A 19604-nucleotide genomic window follows, 5' to 3' on the forward strand; every position below is an offset into this window, starting at 1 on the left:
AATCCAAAACGGTTGTAGAAAATATTACATCTCACAATCGAAAATAGTTATATGTGTATTTACACTCTTCAATATCATAAAAATAACAAATAAATAAACAGAAATCCTACCTTTTCTCTGTTTGTTGATAGTCCATCACCGTACCGAATATTAGATATAATTGAGTCCAAACATTTCTTGCCGGGGTAGTTTAGACACAGTGTTAACATTCTTACAAAAAAAAGAAACATTAAATTCTTACAAAGTGGTAGAACTTGGACAAAATTTTCCAGAATTTAGCCAAAGATAGGTACATGCAGTTAATTTGAATTTGTATAGAACATTTCACCGCTTCAAGCACATCTCGGCATCACAAAGAAGATCTTATACTATTCATTTGATCAGAAACTGTTTACCCTAAATAGTTCTTTAGTTACGAAAGCAATAGTGTACATGCAATTGCAGACAATTAACCTCACAACAGAAAACCAATCCATAACACTGTTCCCATAAAGTAAGATCAGCGCAATAAAACAAGATCCAGTGCAAGCTTTGAAACACCTGTTTACTGTAATCATGATTTCATTTTTTTATAAATGTCATTATAATTTACGTCATATGCCAATTTCATTAACCGAATTCGCATTTTTTTATGGAAAACAAGAGGTGGTTAACCAATAGAACAAAGACATACATGTAGTCGAAGGATAAACAAAATGACAATCACGACCACATGTATGGCCGTACGATGACCGGTACTTGTTCACAACATAGTCGTATGATCTTTGGTGGGTAGTTGTTTCATCGGCTGTGCGATGACCCGTAAAGTGGGAAATCTAGTGAACGAAAAAAAAAAAAAAAAGAAAATTCACTCTTCTTATGATAAAGTCGAGAAAGTCAATAATAAAACAATGCCAGTGACGATACTGATCAAAAGTGATATCAAAAGTGTATCTAAATAATAATTGTACATTTTAAGGAAATTATTTGTTAATTAATGGGACATTAGCTACGAGATATATAAAAAAATAGAATATGATTTTTTTTATTCAATCATTAATGAAAGTGAAATGGTGAAATAATAATTCGCTTTTAACAGCCAGTTTGGTTCAGTTTTGTCAAAATAAGCAAAGAAACATCGCTAATGAATTATTCACTTGCAAGTGATTAATTCGACCTCATTGAATCCGTATTCTTGTGAACTTTAATTGATCCCCATAGCTAGAGAACTAGGCATGTTCAGTTATTAAATGGAAACGAATGTAAACATTGGAAGTGAAACAAGGGTAAACCATTTGGTTGACTGATTCCTATCTAGAAAAAAACCTTATTCTTAAACAGGTGAAAACGATTATTAACATATTTTTTAATGTATAATATGAAATCAAACAGACCTAGAAAAATCCAATTGCACGAGTTCGCAATCTATTTTTATCTATGTTTATGTTTATATCGGGTTATATGACCGTCAGCAGTCTTCGGAGGTCACCTCCATGATTAATGAGATGGCGTCTACACTAAAATACACACGAAATGCTGATACATACTATCGAGTCTATGCATCGTAAGTTGTTTATTTTAGACTTTTTTTATAATTTGGATAAAAAATTATGCGTTTTAGTATGTTATAGGTCGAATGTAAGAATTTGAGTCAAATCGGTGAACATGAATTTTACATCTAATGCCCCTTTATAAACTGTGTTATTAGAAATATATATGCAAATACACGATGTTTTATGTTCGGTATTTATCGAGAAATTGCATAATAAGCTTGTGAAACTGAAATCTAAAAAAAATCTAATCTTTGCTGCATATTGAAAATTGGAAAAAATCATGTACATACAAAATATAAAAATCTTTCGTGTCACCATTTTTCGAAGTGTTCCACAAAGTCCTTAGCATTTTACGATTCCCCAAAATATACTCATTTTTCAAATCTAAGTTTTCGAGTACACCGGTCTTTTGTCACATATACATTCACTATAGAAATATTGTATTTTCGTGAATATAACAATTTAAAATTCTGTCTGTGCAGGTTAAAAAATTAAAGATAACTATTCTTATAAAGTAGGTATCTTTCTACTAATTTTTATACAATACGTCTCGATTTTTGTACATGTACTTGAGGTCTTCTCAATCTATTCACATTCAATGTCTACATCGGGATAAGGTCCGTTTGAATTTGCTTAGTTACTTAATTTCAAAAGTGCTAATCTTTGCTGCATATCTATCGATTCTTTTTGGAATTTTTTCTCTAACTTTTTGAATTCATAATTGATAGCGTCCTTGCTTAAACGGGACAAACATTGAGAAAATCTAGTTTTCAGTGTTTACAAAGGAGGTAATATTTTGTCACTGATTTCCCACTGCTGTAGTGGTCACAGTTTTTTGGTCTTTTAGTCTTTGATGGATAGTCTCATTGCCATCATATCACATCTTATTTTGATATATTGAGGTATGCAAGTCTGACTCATGTTCCTAAAATCATTTCATTATCTTCAACGATAAATACACATAGCTGGTTGCAGCAGTTTCAAAATAGCAGGAGAAATAATATATGTCCAAATACGTAGGCAAAGTTTCATTAGCTGAATTTGGTTAATCTTTTTAGGTCCCTTTTGGTCATATATATAGCTTTCAATGTTTCTACGTATTTTAATACATTCCCTTGTTTCAAATATTTGGGTTAAAGCGTTCCTGATGAAGGAACATCCCGAAAAACGCTTCGAGAACGCACGAGATTTACAAAGTATTATTTTAATTTTCTAAATATTAACGTTAATTTGTTTTAGTGAAATTGTTAAATAATGAAGCAGTATTTTGTTAACAATTTATTCAAGATTAAGGGGTGTACAATTCTGCAGACAATCATTTGCAAAGGTTGAAGTTTTCATTTTTTTCTTTCTGTGACTTGACGGTAAATTTTGCAGTCTTGTTTTCGTTTTTAGATAGATCGCTTCACCATATTTCATTTTGTAGCATGATATTACCAAACTGATTATGCAATTGGTATAAATAAATTTCCTAACTGCGGATCCAGAATTTTAAAAAAAGTGGGGGAGGGGAGTATTTGCAAAATAGGCAACGTTCTATTGGAGTTTGGCATGTTAAAAGTCTATTCATTTACCATATATGTAGCTCTATTAAGGGGGACCGGCCCCCCTGCTCCCCCTAAATCCGCCTCTGCAACTGTTCATTTCATTCTCCCGTAAGACAGAAGTGTTAGTATGGCGTGTACAAAGCGCAGCTGTTGGCTCTTTTTTCAATCATAAGTGATTGGCTGAATATTATATTACCAGTTTTAATCAGATAAGGTGTCACTGTGTTAAACAAGTATTCATTTTTGTGTCGTTTTCTCATTTACATATACCCGCAGGCACTTTTATTCATAACTAGGTGAAAGTATCAAGAAATGTTGATATCATATTAATATGAATCTCACCCTTCATTTGACTAATTATTGAACGATCACTTCTGTGTTGACATGAATTATCAGACATTGATATGGTCATAATTATAAATTAACTGTTTACGAAAAATTCTCTGAAACTGACATTATCAAGATGCTTAATTTCTTGATTGGCCACATATTTGTTACGTTTGGAGAGCGTGTTTTTCAACAAGCAATCGGCATTCCAATGGGAGCCGTAATTGTTCTCCTCTTCTTGTCGACTTGTTTCTTTATTCATATGAGGCTGGCTTCATACAGGAGCTTCTTAGGAAGAATTTAAAAAAGCTAGCATTATCATTTAACTTCACTCTCCGCTATATAGATGATGTGACTATGTTGAACGCATCTATCCCATCGAACTTGAGATAAATGATACAAACAGATACAGTTAAGTCTGCCTCATATGTCGACTTACATCTAGATATTGATAATGAGGGTCGGTTGACAACAAGATTTTACGACAAAAAGAGATGATTTCAGCTTCCCAATTGTGAACTTTCCATTTCTATGTAGCTACATTCCAACAGCGCCTGTATATGGAGTATAAATCTCCCGGTAGGTACGATATTCCAGGGCTTGCATCTCCTATCATGATTTCTTTGACAGAGGGTTGCTGCTCACAAAGAAGCTAAGAAACTCAGAGTTACAAGTGGTAAAGTTTAAATCATCCCTTCGTAAATTGTACGGACACCATCACGAGAGTTTGTTGACCGTTATGGAATATCTGTTTCACAGATGACGACGGATTTGTTCCAATTGTCGTAACCACAATCTCGTCCTCTTTCCCACGAATGTGACCTACCAAATTATACTAACACCGGGTCTGTACTTACATGAGCAACATGACAGGTGACACATGTGGAGCAGAGATCACCCTCGGTTTTAAGGTGTAATTCGTAATGTTCAGTCTTTAGTTTTCTATGTTGTGTTTTGTATACTATTGTTTGTGTTTTTGGTCCTTTTCGTTTTTTGCCATGGCGTTGACTGTTTATTTTCGACTTATGAGTTTGAATTTTCCTTAGGTATCTTTCGCCTCTCTTTTACAAAACTATGCATTTTATGTTGTGTCTGTAATCAATTTGTTATAAATAAGCCATTGGTTTTATATATTTCTTTTCGTTTGACTATAGGATAAGTATTAGCTACAGAACCGAGGTAACTATAAAACAGGCTGGTAACAACCGTTGCCGTATAGTTTTTCTGCACGAGTAGTCAGTCAAGTCCGGGGCAATAGCCGATGACCTTGACCTGACTACACGTGCAGAAAACTATACAGCTGGTTGTTACCGTCCCGTTTATGTTGTTACTTTTGTTTTGTGTCTGACTTGTACGACGTTTTTAATTAGAAAGTAACATACCGGTTTATGTACCATGATGTTTGGAGATATTTAGTCTCTAATAAATTAGGGATTTTGCGTTAACACTAGCGCCTCTCAATTATATTAGCTGTGTGCGAGTAAAATTATTGCTTATTCCTTTGATACATATCATTGAAGTAGGAGTAGATTGAAAAGTTGAGAAAGGGGGTGGGACTTAAAAAGTAAACAACAAAATAAACAACAAAAATATAAATACCAGATTAAAGACATTTAAAAATTCAACGACGTATGCAAATTAAATAAGAAAGAGTAATCAGACACAGGGTATATAAAGTGCGAATCCAGTTAGTTCATTTTCACTGTCGTATGCGAGTATGTCTATTGTAGAATAAAGGATGATGAGAAAAACTGCGTTTGTTTACATTTTGAAAATACAAAATAATTGATTTGAATGTATGTTTTAACACAATTTCATTAGAATATAACTTTTTAATGTATAATAACAGGATTAAAGTCCCAAAAAGTGTAATTAAAGCAGCTGAATCCATAATATTGTTTACTGAATGCGATTCATTTTAACTATATATGCGATGCATTATTACTGTAAGTGCGTTCATTTCTGATGTGGAAAGTTTGGAGGTGCGATGAATTTTCATTGTTGTTTTATATAATTCGACATGCAACAACTGAAAATAGTCTTTAAATTACTTTGATATTGATGATATGTACAATTTGAAATGCAAGCTAGTCGCAGATGCTTACTTGAATATACAAGGGTATAACCAACGTATGGTTGATTCCGGACGTTGTGCGTTGTGCGTTGTGAACCGTTCGTCGATTTCTTTATCTGTACGTTCGTTGCGTGTTTTCGTCATAGTTCTGTACAGTGCGTTAGTAAAACATCGAGAACGTAATTAGCTGTTTCTATTGAAATGCCTATCTTTTATTTTCTGTTAGCAAACATTTCCAACTGCTAAAACTAAGACATTATGTACAGTGTATTCGTCACTTATAATGTTTTGCTATATTAAATGTTGTGTATTTTCCTGGAGTTTATAGGTTAATATATTGCCCTTCAACTGTGTTCCGTCTGTACTTTAAAGTGAGGGATATTGTTTGACCTCTTTCGAATTATGAAACAATTGACATTTAATAACTATTCTTTCCACTAATTGATCTATGAACATAAGCAATGTAGCATTAAATTTTGCAAATAAATTAAACTAATAGACATTTTATGGATCAATATAACACATTTATTCAACGTTTACAAATAATTGAATACAGTATACTAGTATGTAAAAACGTACCACACATTTTAAAAATAATTTTAGTTGGTCTAATTTCTTTAATTCATTTTCTACCAGATATTTTGTTCAAAAAATGTATTTCAGTCAATATTTATGCAAGTCAAGAGCTTCACAGTTTCAACGCCTCGGTGGTCTCGTGGTAGCGTGTTCGCCTCGAGTGCGGGAGGTCTTGGGTTCGAACCCCGGCCATTCAAACTAAAGACTTTAAAATTGGTATTTGCTGCTTCCCCGCCAAGCACGCGGCATCAAGGAGTAAGAGCAAAGACTAGACGGCTTGGAGTCAGAATAATGTGTCCGGGTGACATGTCTTCCTGCGGACTGTTGTGAACCTTGTGAACCAGCACGTTAAAAATCAGGCTTAGCGTGTCGGTCAAGTACAAAGCAGGCTTAATATTCATATTACATTAACATGTTATCGTCCTGAATATGCATATTAATTTGCCGCTGGACGTTAAGCAGTCATCCATCATCATCATCATCATCACAGTTTCATATGTATACATACTTTAAGTTTCTAACAACGTTATGTCATGTAACTAAACTATAAACGTTAAAGGATAGATCAAAACTGATATTTTCGATGATTTATGCATTTTTTAAAACTAAAAAATGAAGAAAAACACTTTCGCTAAAACCTATAGTATTTGATAGAAAATCAAGCGTATATTGTTTTTCATAAGAAAAAAAACCTTCAATTTTGTTTATCGATGTCCTTCGTTGTAAAGTTTAAAAAAGAGCATTAGAAATATGCAATGTTGTATCAAAATTGCTGTCGTCATCAATGGAGAGTACTGAATATCATTTTGATTTTATGAAAAAAATTGTTGAAAAATCTTAAGTAACTTACGCATAATAATTTGTATTCAAATTTAACTTCATTTCATTAATATGCACATATTGATAAATTCAGGAGGAATTTGTCATACCCCTTTGAATAGTCTCAGGCTAAGCTTTGTACTGGATTACTATTTAGAGACAGTACTCAAATTCAACGCTGCGTTCTTAACCGCAAAAACACGAACACTTTCCCTAAATTTGCGTACACTGAAAATGTAAATGAAGGGGTCACATACTGGATTCAATAACAAGAGACTATTGACTATAGTGGCGATAGTAGGCGTAACCATGTTTGAGACTGGATAGTTTTGTATATACAATCCATAAACTGTTCTGGGAAGTATTGCACAAACAGAAACGGCGATGATACAACTTAATGTTATCACATTGCTACGCATCTTTTGGACAGCTTTTTTCTTTTTCTCTATTTGTAATTCAGTAAAACCACCAATGGTAAATACCTTGCTTTTACGTTTGACTATTCTAACTATTATCGTCATATAACATCCAGCAATTAGAAATACTAACAAAACTTTCGGTATTGCATTAAAATGAAAAAATCCTTTCTGAAACGTGTATGCTATGTCGCATCCTTTTGGTGGACCCAAATTTGTTGGACCCAAATTCTTTTCTGCAAAAATATCTAGTAAACATCGAATCAAAACATATAAATGAATGATTAGAAATCCAACTCCTACAGCAACGTTACTGGTAAGTCGTCTTAAAATTAAACTTGAAACTGTAAATGTTGCATTAAATCGTTCAAAGCATATAAATAGAGTTTGCAAAAGTGAAAATGTGACTGTCCCCGATGCCAAGTTATACAGAATGATGCATTGGGTATGGTAGCTATCCCGGTTACTTTTAGTTAATATTCCTCTGACTACTGCTTGCCAAATCGTTTCGATCATCATAACCGCATCGCTTATACTCAGAAATAAAGCTAAAGATAAAAATCTACTTGCTGACCAGTTCTTAGTTTTTACCACAATTCCTATTACACAAATATGCACAACAAACAGTAGAGAACAAATCGTTACAACAACAAAGTTCGATATATTCATTCCGATAGCGATTTTAAAAAGGACCAAATACAATTGTATAATGTTATCTAAATCTTAGAACTTCACTATATTATAGATATATCAGACATTGTCAATCTGCTGAAATAACATGACTTGTAAATTATGAAATAATCAAAAACTTTCACGTTTATATAGGAAATTTTTACCTATACAATTATTGTTCGTATATTAAAAAAAATCAGGATTAGTTTCCACGGTAATGTAGCTGAGGGTGTCTTTACGTCATGCAAACAGTCCATCGACTCTTAATCAAGAAACAAGCCTGTCAAATGATTACAGGTATTCAAAGCGCATGTATGATTGATTTAAGCCATTTCAATTTATATTTTATAGTGTGTCTTTCTATGTTGTGATGTTACACTATTGTTTCAGGTTAGGGTGAAGGTTGGCGCCTATTAAAACGTTTAAACCCGCTGCATTTGTTTGCAACTGTCCTAAGTCAGGAACCTGATGTTCAGTGGTTGTCGTTTGTTGATGTGATTCATAAGTGTTTCTCGTTTTTCGTTTTTATATAGATTAGACCGTTGGTTTTCCTGTTTGAATGGTTTTACACTAGTCATAAGACGGTATGGTTTGAGTACTCACAATATAGTTTCCTAAACTCCGTCAAAATATAATAAAACTCGCAAAAAGTTGATTTTTGTTCCTTGTTCACGTGCGCGTCAGACGACTCTACTGATATTTAGTTCGTGGCTTGTTTATTCTAGCCGCGTGTAGCTTAGTTTGGATGATAGTCCATCGTTGGCAAAGGTTGACTTCTCGACTTACGTTACTATTCATCCACATGTGTCATTTTACTGTAACTGTAAATGTTACAGTATTGTCTTGTAACATAATTTTCAATCTGTTAGATCTGCAAATTTTTGCCTTTCCCTCATTGTAATTGTAATCCATGCTGTTGTGACATCATGGCAATTTCCCTGCGCTGTCCAACGCCATAGGCCACTCACACCAACAAGACTTTAAAGAAATACCTATTCGTTAGTTGAGTGATGCCTTACGTCGTCGGCTTCATCTATGTACAGTACATGATGTTACTTCGTCTGTTTGACCAAACAATGCATGTGTGGTGTTAGCCCTATCAAATACCATGTGTTATCGGACAGAAAATTGTCACTTACTTAGACGTATAACATGAAAACATATTGATCTAACTGCATGGATAATATTATCATTCTTAACGACAGACAAGCACAGCAAACCTTCAAGGTATTCCATCTTCATGTCACGATACATCATGAATTGTTTTACAATCCACGATGACGCCAACGATGAAAGGCATCACTCGATTAACAAAAGCTGTATTTTTATATAGCTTTGTTGATCAAAGGGTATAGGGAAGTGTCCAAAGTGCAGGCGGAGGTGCTACGATGTCCAACCAGCATGGGTTTAAATTCCGCTGTGAAAAGAGTAAATATTTGCTACCGCAAATTTTCAGATCTAAAATGATTGTTTGGCCCAATTCAGATTGAGTATGTGTAGTTGCGGTGTTTTGCGATGTATAAACATAGGTTAACCAATGGAGAATTTCTGTGGTTGAGCTGTCACACAAAAAAACAAACACTCACACCTATATATATATATATATATATATATATATATGTAAGACTCAGATAGACGTCCATGCCTCAAGTTGACGTCTAAAGTTTACGTCATAATGAAATAAGATTCCAAATCGACGATCAATTATATGCTTCTCTAATCGACGTCCAATTCTAGGTCCTCTAATCGAGTCATTTTTACGGACTTGCCGCAATAACATCACTACTTTATAAAATGGTGGGTTGAACTTTAAACTCAAAAAGTTGTTGAAAATATAAGATGTTATAAATCCTGCAGAGTCAACATAATAATAATTTTCAACGGTTGTCTGTACTTTTTTATTCCGTTTATTGTTTGGGACTGAAGATTGCCCTCTAGACGTCTTTCGGTTATCTTTGTAGTTGGTGTTGTCTCATTGTCGCATATCTACATTCATTTATATATATGAATACGAAAGGAATAAGTCAATGTAGATCGAGAGGATGAACTTCTTTCACCAACATTTTACCGGTAATATGAATCTTCATGTATTATGATGTTGGTGGTTATCTTATTGTAATTGTCTTATGTGTGTCTTTTTATGTTGATTAAGATATAAGAAAACAATTGGTCCGCACAAAGACAAAACGATACGGTTAATATAAAAAAGATCAAACTAAAAATAAATGATTGAATGATATTGGACATCGATGAGACTCCGATCAATCGGACGTCGTTTTGGTAATACATGACGTCACATTGGACGTTGATTAGATGGTCTAAATATTTGACACTGATTTGAAAACGTAACGTCACATAGTCTTGTTATCAAAATAATTATTATTTGTGATTAGACTCTGCACGAGAATCATTCACGGTCCTATCCCCAAGTATACAGGTAGAATACCTGCATTGCGACGTACACTAACCAGTAATATCATAAAATAACAAATCAGTTATGCAACATGTGTTGAACATAAACAAACACAGACATGTGCTTCGGTACTATTGCTTCAATTTCCATGCATCAAATATATAATTTGATCAGTGAATGACCAAGAGGGGGCATTGACAATCATAATTCCAGACATACATTCGTCACAAAACACAGTAAGGCGAGTAATGATACCACATTATCATTAGTTATCACAAAAAAGGGAGTGATGCTGTTTTTTTTTAATTGCAAATAAATCATGATTATTGTAAAAACAATAGCTATCGTATGAAAGTGTATCATTAACTACCTTCAATCAGATTTGTATGAATATTGTGGGCAGATTTTAGCATACGGATAGTTTACAAACTAATCGCATTGGTTGAATGATACAAACAGCAATGTGTTAAAGAATGTATGTGAATGCAAAAGCAAGACGTGTTTTGAAGTATCTTGTTTTAATTTATCGATTGAGGTATGGTAGATTTTAAACTAAAATCAGCAACAGTTGTGAGAGTTATAAGCCTCAAGGTACAAAACATTAATTCTCAAAACCCCTGAATAATACCAGGAAAATAAATTTCCAAATAGTAATAGAAATATGTGTTAGAACAAGTAATCAATCTATATAAATCAAATAACTTTATCGTTCATAATCAATTCATTGATTGTAATTTCAAATTTCCCTTTCATTATAATTTTATTTGCAAATTATACCCATATAGGTCAAGCAAATTAAAAAAAAACACACAAAATATAACCCATTTATATAACACAAAATATAACACAACAGTCAAGTTTTCGTTCAAAATTGTTAACATTTATTCAGTATTACCATTGTATCTTCGTGTACTTTGTCACTTGTTGGAACTGAGTACACAAATGACAAAATATGAAGATACCAACAAAGCAATCAAAACCATATTTTGCAGATTGTCAGACAACAAAATGGTCTAAAGAAAAAGATGTACAGACAAACAACAGACCATAAAACACTACACATACAACTAAAGTTGATCTACTTTTTATCTAACAAGATCTTTTATTTACTTACATTTAAATCTGAAGTTTATTACTGTTCAAATACATTTTTCGAACATTATTTAAAATACAGCTGGGAAACCCTATACTAATGTGTACAATGCAAGTTCCACGCATTGCTAACTTACATACTTTAATTAATCCTTCAAACGATCCGTAAACTTACGTGATTGTTAAAACTGTATAATAATAAAACTACATATGTAATATTGGCAAAGATAAAGACATGCGCATATTTAAAATTGTATCACGTTTTAAAATATAAATTCTGTATAAGTATTGTAAATAACATATTAAACTCCACTAAAAAAGGACTGATAGCTTAATGAGTGGGGTGCTGTACACTTCAATTGTTTTTCCTGAGCGTTAACAAGAAAATCAAAATGTGTTTCAAAGTAACCTGCGAATCTTGCAACAAGCCAACATGGGCAGGTAAGCTATTTACTGGTATTCAATTTTAAGTACTATGATGATATGCTTTTCTGAAATTCTCCGTTGATAAAATAAGAAATTATTCAGAAACTATGTATAAGGTTACAACTCCCTCAGGCAAACATGATATTATGTGGATTTGATTATTCTCTTTATACTCTTTTGGTTATATAGCCCCACTAGAATGCACGTATCAATACAACAATGACTTTCAAATATTTAGGTTTAAGCGTTTCGGATGGTGGTACATCCAGAAAGGGATTTGGACGCATACAATTTATGAAATGTTATTTTCATTTACTTTCATAAAGAATTCACTGGTCTTTCGGAATATATTGCTTTTAATTACCACGTGACAGCCTGGTTTGATAATTTCACATATATTCTAAGAACGGACGCTAGTAACAATGAGTTAAACAAACTTTTCAAAGATACCAGGTTTATAACTTGTAAGATAGACGCGCGTTTCGTCGGCACAAATCACATCAGTGGCGCTCGAATCAAAGCAGTTGGAAGGCAAATCAGTTGGGATGTTAAAGAGCATAAAATAAAATATATGTGAATGCACTCATTCTTGCAAGTGAAGTTAACTTATCGTGCAAGTCTTTCAAATTGGCTAAATTAGATTAGAGAAAAAATATATCATTTTTGTAAAATATTTAAATCTAGAATTTTGAGGGATTTTGATATTGTGTGTTTGAAAATTTATAAATTTAACATTTCTAAATATAATTTGATTGCTTTACTTTTTCTTTCAATATTTGGATTTGGATAGTGATTCTTGTGTGTTCATACTTTAAAAATTGGGGATTTCAAAGCCAAATGCTTGTCATGACCGCGAGGACACGCATTTAAACAATAAAACAGCATGTGTTCACCATGTGCACATAGTAAACTAAAATGCTTATAAATTTCTTTTCTTTCAAATTCTTGAATAATTTTCAACTTCAGTACTGCCCATTATAGACAAAATTGTAAATTGTATTGTGTTTTCTTTTTTTTTTTTTTTTAACTCGATGACACTTTTAAAATTTTGATGCTTTTAAGAAAAAAAAAATCACTTCCGCATCTTATAGACCAAAAGGAAATAACGTTAAAAAATTACTGATATCTCAATAACTTAATATAAGTTCCTAATTTGTCACTTGTTTTTTATTGAACTATTGATCTTTTTTCACCATATATACTTCAGATTCTTAAGGGCATATGATACAGTTTTGATTCCACGGTGATTTTGTTACGAAAGTTTGCATACAAGCTATGTTTTACCTGATCATTTCAAATATTAGATAAAAAATACACCTTTATATGCTACATTTAGAGATAAATGAGGTCGAAATTTAAGATGCTTATTCTAAAATTCTATTTTTTTAAGGAAAATTTCTATCCTTTGGGCAGAATTATAAACATATAGTACTGAAAGATAAATACAAGCGGTTTTTTGGAATTTCTTAAGAAATAATTCATATTTATTAATTTTTCAAGATTTAAGAAGAAAAAAAAACGTCAGTTTTTGCTGTATATTTATGTAATTCAAAAAAGAATAATCGGTGATTTTTTTTCATAAAAAATTGGTTCAAATAATCTACGTTCATTATAAAGCCAACTGTCATAAAAAAAACAGGGGTCCATATATTTGTTTTAAAGCTAACATTCATATCAGTTAAAAAAATCGTCTTTTCCCGATATGTCACATTTTGACGTCGAGAAAAATATCATTTTACGTTAACGACGTTACTACCCCCTATGGAAATGTATCGTATGCCCTTAAACAGCGAATAGGTAGTAACAATTTGTCTATACACGAATCTATAAGTAATTCCTGCAATAGACAAATAATTGGTCAATATAATTACAAAATATTTTGAGACCATAACTAAAGAATCGGTTAATTATGTAAACGTGAAAAGACTACGTATAAATTGTTTGTATTTTTCAGGATGTGGAAATCACATTGAAGAATGTTTGAAAGATATTCCACCAGAAGAAAGATGTAAATGCCCGAAAAAATCAAATTAAAAAAATGGTGATTTTTAATTCAACTTCAACTACGGTCTAATGTCTAATTGCACTCTTAAATGAAATAAGTAAAAGGAACAGTCACATCAAGTAGTAGGCAATAAATATAGACGTTCAAGGAATGCAATAAAACGTGAGATGAACTTTCTTTGTGTTCTTTGAAAGAATAAGCTGTTCCTGGAAAAACAATGAGCTTAATATATTTTATTTGTTTTAATTTAAACATATTTTGAAAGTGTAGGTTTAGCTCTGTATCTGCATGGAGTATTTGATGTATTTACATTCAAACAGTATTAAAAAAAATATGAGAGGCGAAAGATACCAAAGAGACATTCAAACCCATAAGTCGAAAATAAACTGAAAACGCCATGGCATTAAAGGAAGAGACCAAAAGACAAAGAACAGTATACAAAACACAACATAGAAAAATGAACGAACAATGTACAATTACAAAAAGCGTTAACGGCCGTCATGTGTTGACGTAAGTTATTTTAATGGTCGGCCTTTTGTTCTGAATCGTGTACATTTTGACAAAGACAAAATGTCGTTAAATTAACTTATCTTATACTTTCAGGAAATATTTTGCAGAATGGTGTTGGTTACAAGAGTGAACAGAAGTGCCAGAGGCTTTTTTATTTGTAACTTTTTATTTTTATTGTTATGTCTACTAATTACAATCTTTAATTTGTTAAACTAAAATATTTTAAATGCATTGTTTAATGTGATTTATTTTGTCCTTGCAATACTACTTGGTATACAAGAAACACTTATGTCACACCGGGCTCTGCAACTAAATAAAGTTATGACAACATTAGTTACAATATAAACTGTTGTTATTGATCCTTTGTTCACTGTAACAAGCCTCTACCTACTGGGATTATATAAACTGTTGTTATAGACCTGTTGATGTGCTACAACATCACCTGATTGTAGAGCCTCTATAACATTGCACAAACTGTTGGTTATATAAATAAATATATATATAACAAGTCTAAAAGGATACAACATCACCAAAAAATAATAATAAAATGAACAATTGTTAAATATTTCGGATAACAGATATCCTTCATCAGTATGATCAAGATGTAAAATGAATCATATCAATCTAGTCTGATTATAAAACTATAACAATCTTGAAATTTATACAATAAAACAGTCAAAACTGAACATCATAGAGACGCTTGTACAATTCTAAAATTTTTAAACATGACGTAGGTTATGTAGCTATTTACAACAGAGACTGCAAAGACATGCTTCAAATAAAAATAGTAATGTGCGATATGAACTGATACAACTCTAAAATTTCAAAGGTGACGACAGTTAAGATGTTACAACAACGATTGCGTGGAAATACATTCCCAATAAATAGTACTGACCAATCCAAGCTGGTATAATATTTCAAATTTGACAACGGTAGAGTAATTAAAACAGAGGCTGCGTATTTAAACATCCCAAATAGATGGCAGTTTGATAATGATTAAAAAAATAATAATAAATTTTGACTAAGGTTAAATATTTAAACGTGTCTGCGTACTTGTACATCCCTCCAAAATGCATAGAACCCTGTAATTTAGACTGGTATAATTAAAAAATTCCTTAAAACTGTAAGAGTCCAGTACGGAAGTCTGAGTTACTGGAAACAAGTGATGGTAGGAAAATGAGTAATAGTAGGAAAATGAGTGACTCATTCTATGTTTTTTTCATTTATGCCCTTTGGGGAAACTGTCCTTAGCTTTCTTAGTTTCCCCAATTAACAGAATATGTCTCATTCCCGATTGTTTAATTTTAACTGAGTGTGAATTCGGATGGCGCGTGATGAATGTATAGCAGGAGACGCTTACCCTGTCGGCGCATTCAGTCTCGCTCATTTTGGAGTTCATGCAATTCCTTTAGTTTTTGGTCGTTACGTGTACCATCCACTGCTGATATGCTCCTACTAAAATTCACTTAATAACCTGTTGTTATAGACTGTATGTTGTTGTAACACTACCTGCTGATATTGAACCCTACCTATTGATACTATATAAACTGCTGTTATAGACAGGGGTCTAGCTGTAACACGACCTGCTGATATCAAACCCTACCTGTAACTATTGTATAAACTATTGATATAAACTCTTGCTGTAACAATACCTGCTTATGCAACCCCTGTCCCTGTCTAAAGTTATAGTAAAACAATTGGTGAATCTGTCCCGATTTGTAACATCGCCTGCTGTTATAGCTCCTTATAGCTATATAAAAGAGAGGTGGAGGATATCAAAGTGATATCCAAACTTATAGGTCGAGGACAAACTGACAACGCCATGGAAAAATACGAAAAGCCAGCAAATGACAAATAACATTCTACAAAACACAACATAGAAAAGAAAGAGTGAACAACAATAACCCCACAAAAACCTGATGGTGATCGCAGGGGCTCCCGTAAGAGTTAGATCCTGCTCCACATGTGGCACCCATCGTGTTATTCATGTAAGTATGAAATCGGTGATGAGTCTAATTCTTTGAATTCACATTCGGGAAAAAGAGGACGGTAGTTACGACAATTAAAACATATCCGTCGTCAAATTTATTGTATCGTAGTTTCATTAAAAAATATCAAAGATACTAGGTTATAATTAGTTACACCAGACGAGCATTTCATCTACATAACACTTATCAGTGGTATTTGAATCAAAACTATTGAAGGTCGAATCAAATACGAAGTTGAATACCATTGAACACCAAAAATTCCAAAAAGTCGTATAAATAACAGCATAGACATTATTTGCCTGGGGATAGAAATACCGTAGTGTGTTGAATAATTCAATGCCTTATAAACATTAAATTAACTTAATTTGCAAAAATGAACATTTCAATAATATTTTAAGTCAACACCAAAGTGCTGACTATTGTGCTAGTGATACCCTCGGGTACGAAAAGCCCGTCATCAGTTGCATAAACGCAGGTTAACTGAGGTTATGCCAGACACGCTTTTTGTCTATATAAGACTTAAATAGAAATAAACAAAAGATGTAAGCCTGTTGTAGACTGTATTCTACTGTAGCACAGCTTGTTTATATGGTTCCTAACTCCAGTTGCTGTAAAAGATTGTTTTAGATGCTGTCTCCTCCTGCACATTTACCAACGGCCATCACTTACTGATACGACCCCTATCTACTACAGATGATGAATTAACAGTGGTTAAGACTCTTACTGTTACAATACTTGCTGACATTGCCATAACCTCCGTAAAGTTTTGTTTCAGATCTTGTCAGTTGTTGTAACATTACCTGAAATGATTCCTTCCTAAAGTACATAAATAATATGTTGTTATAATTATGCAGTCTCTTACTATAAAATGACCTGCAGATAGAATCCGGTTTTAACAGGAAACCGCTGAATCAAGCATTCTTAATGATAATGATATTTTCATCTCTTCGTTATTTTATGAACGCCATTCTAATATAGTTGACTTTTAAGAATACTAGTATCGGTTAAGCATGTGTAATTTTAATGACTTGAAATGATCTGATGGCCTTAGCTGGTTGAGGCACACCCTTTTTTGTTATTTTTATTTTAGCTCTTCAACTTCGTTATTGATTTTATTTGACCTTCAAACTGTTTTGAATCGATTGCCACTGATGAGTCTTTTGCTGACGAAATGCGCGTCTAGTGCATTAAATTGTAAGACTGGTATCTTTGTTTATTTTTTTCAGTTTAGGTTTTTAGTAGGACTGTATAGTTTATGCTTAGTTATTTAAAATTTTTCTCAGTAGATGATGTTATATATTAGAGTAAGAGAATTAACATGCACTTATGGTTTATAATTTGGTAATACTAAGTTACTTATAGTTACAAAAACAAAAACTCTATCAGTCCGCAATTGTTTACCACAGGTCATGACTTTTTCATTGAGTTTTTAGCATGAGCATCATTAGTGGAACAGGAATTGCTTATTTCTCTAGAACACAAAAGGTAACCCCTAGTTTTTTTGTTCTTTTATTGCAAATATGAAGTTTTCTAGGCAGTGTTTGAAGTCTATATGTTTTCTTCTTTGTCTTGGTATTGTCTGCTCTTTTTTTACTTATAAAAATCAATTTTTTACTGTTTTCCATTTTTTTCTAAAAGGAATAATCGACAAACTCGTAAAATCGCCCAAACCTACATGGAGGCCCTACTTGATTTATGGACTCCAATTTATACAATTACCGGCCTTCATAATTACAATGATAAGAACTTATGTAAGAGATCTCGAGTCACTCGGACAGACATACGATACGTATGGATCACTACTAGTCCGTGTTATTTTAGAAAAGTTACCTGCAGAGATACGTCAAAATTTAGCACGAGTACACAGATCAACAAACTGGACACTACATGATTTACGCAAAGCGCTTCTTGACGAGTTAAATATCATGGAAGCCGGAAAATTACCTTAAAAAGTAGAAAGGCCACTTGCTACCGCTACCTTTTTAACAAATATAAAGTCACGTTTAAAATCAACGTTCGGAAAACCCGAAAAGTCAATTTCTGAGAATAAACTTTACATTAAGTCTTTCATAGTTTGCCACGAAAATGGGCATATATTCGTTAATTGCACAAAAATCACAACCGTTGATGCGCGTAAAGCTGTGATAAAAAGAGAGAGGTTATGTTTTAACTGCCTCGGTCGTCACAAATTAGCCGACTGCAAATCTACAAGTACATGTAAAAAATGCAACAAACGTCATTATACAAGTATATGTACCAAGAATGACAGGGTGGACGAATCACAAAAACAAGAAATGAAAGATAATGGTAATACCGTATTAAACTCCCCCCTCGCACCACAGAAAACTTCAAACGTTATATTGAAAACCGCTGTCGCTAGCGTGAGCTCAGGAATTGAGTCAACGGATGCTAATATTTTACTAGACGAAGGAGCACAGAGATCATTCGTCACAGAAGCACTCGCCAAAAAAAAACTAGATATAGGTATCAACGGGACCGAAATAGTTCATCCTTCTTGATTCGTAGAGGAAAACAGACAAATTAGACATATGCAATCGGCAACAATATACTTACAAACTGACGATGGAGATAACATACCGCTCGATGTACTTATCATACCTGAAATAGCATTACCTCTGCAAACACACATGAAATCAGTAGTAAATATGAGACATTTGCGTGGGTTGAAATTATCATACCCAATTATTACAATAGTGTGGAAAATACAGGAAAGCGAGGGTTTATAGAGAAAGTCGACACAGATTTAGTTAAACCAAATACCAAGTTACATTATAGCCCTCATCATGCCGTGAAGCAACATTCCGCAACTACACCTATCAGGATCGTGTATGACTGTAGTTGTAGACAAACACCGGACACCAACAGCTTAAAGGATTGCTTACGTAACGTACCCCCAACGTTGATGATGTAACCACAACACTTTTAAGATTCCGCATGAATAAATACGCCGTATGAACAAGTATCGAAAAGGCCTTTCTCAATGTTGGACTAAAAATTGAAGATTTGTTTGGTTGAGCAATCCAACAAACCCGAGCAGTTATATTACAACTCTGTATTATTCGGAGCCACCTGCTTACCCTTTAAGTTAAATGCTGTTTTATCAAAACACATCGACAACCACCAGCCGGAATTTACTGACAATTTAATGAGAGATTTGTACGAAGACAATATTGTTTCTAGTTTTAA

General features: G+C 33.1%; 1 long non-coding RNA gene across 1 annotated transcript; it reads left to right on the forward strand.

The window, feature by feature from the left end:
- The first annotated feature begins 11695 nt into the window (after nt 1–11695).
- On the forward strand, nt 11696–14643 carry LOC127698418 (uncharacterized). Its single transcript, XR_007980817.1, has 3 exons — nt 11696–11909; nt 13849–13935; nt 14503–14643. It is a non-coding gene; the product is annotated as an uncharacterized LOC127698418 (long non-coding RNA).
- The last annotated feature ends 4961 nt before the right edge of the window (nt 14644–19604 follow it).

Source organism: Mytilus californianus, unplaced genomic scaffold, assembly GCF_021869535.1.
Source record: "Mytilus californianus isolate M0D057914Y unplaced genomic scaffold, xbMytCali1.0.p SCAF_1, whole genome shotgun sequence".
NCBI classification, from domain to species: Eukaryota; Metazoa; Mollusca; class Bivalvia; order Mytilida; family Mytilidae; genus Mytilus; species Mytilus californianus.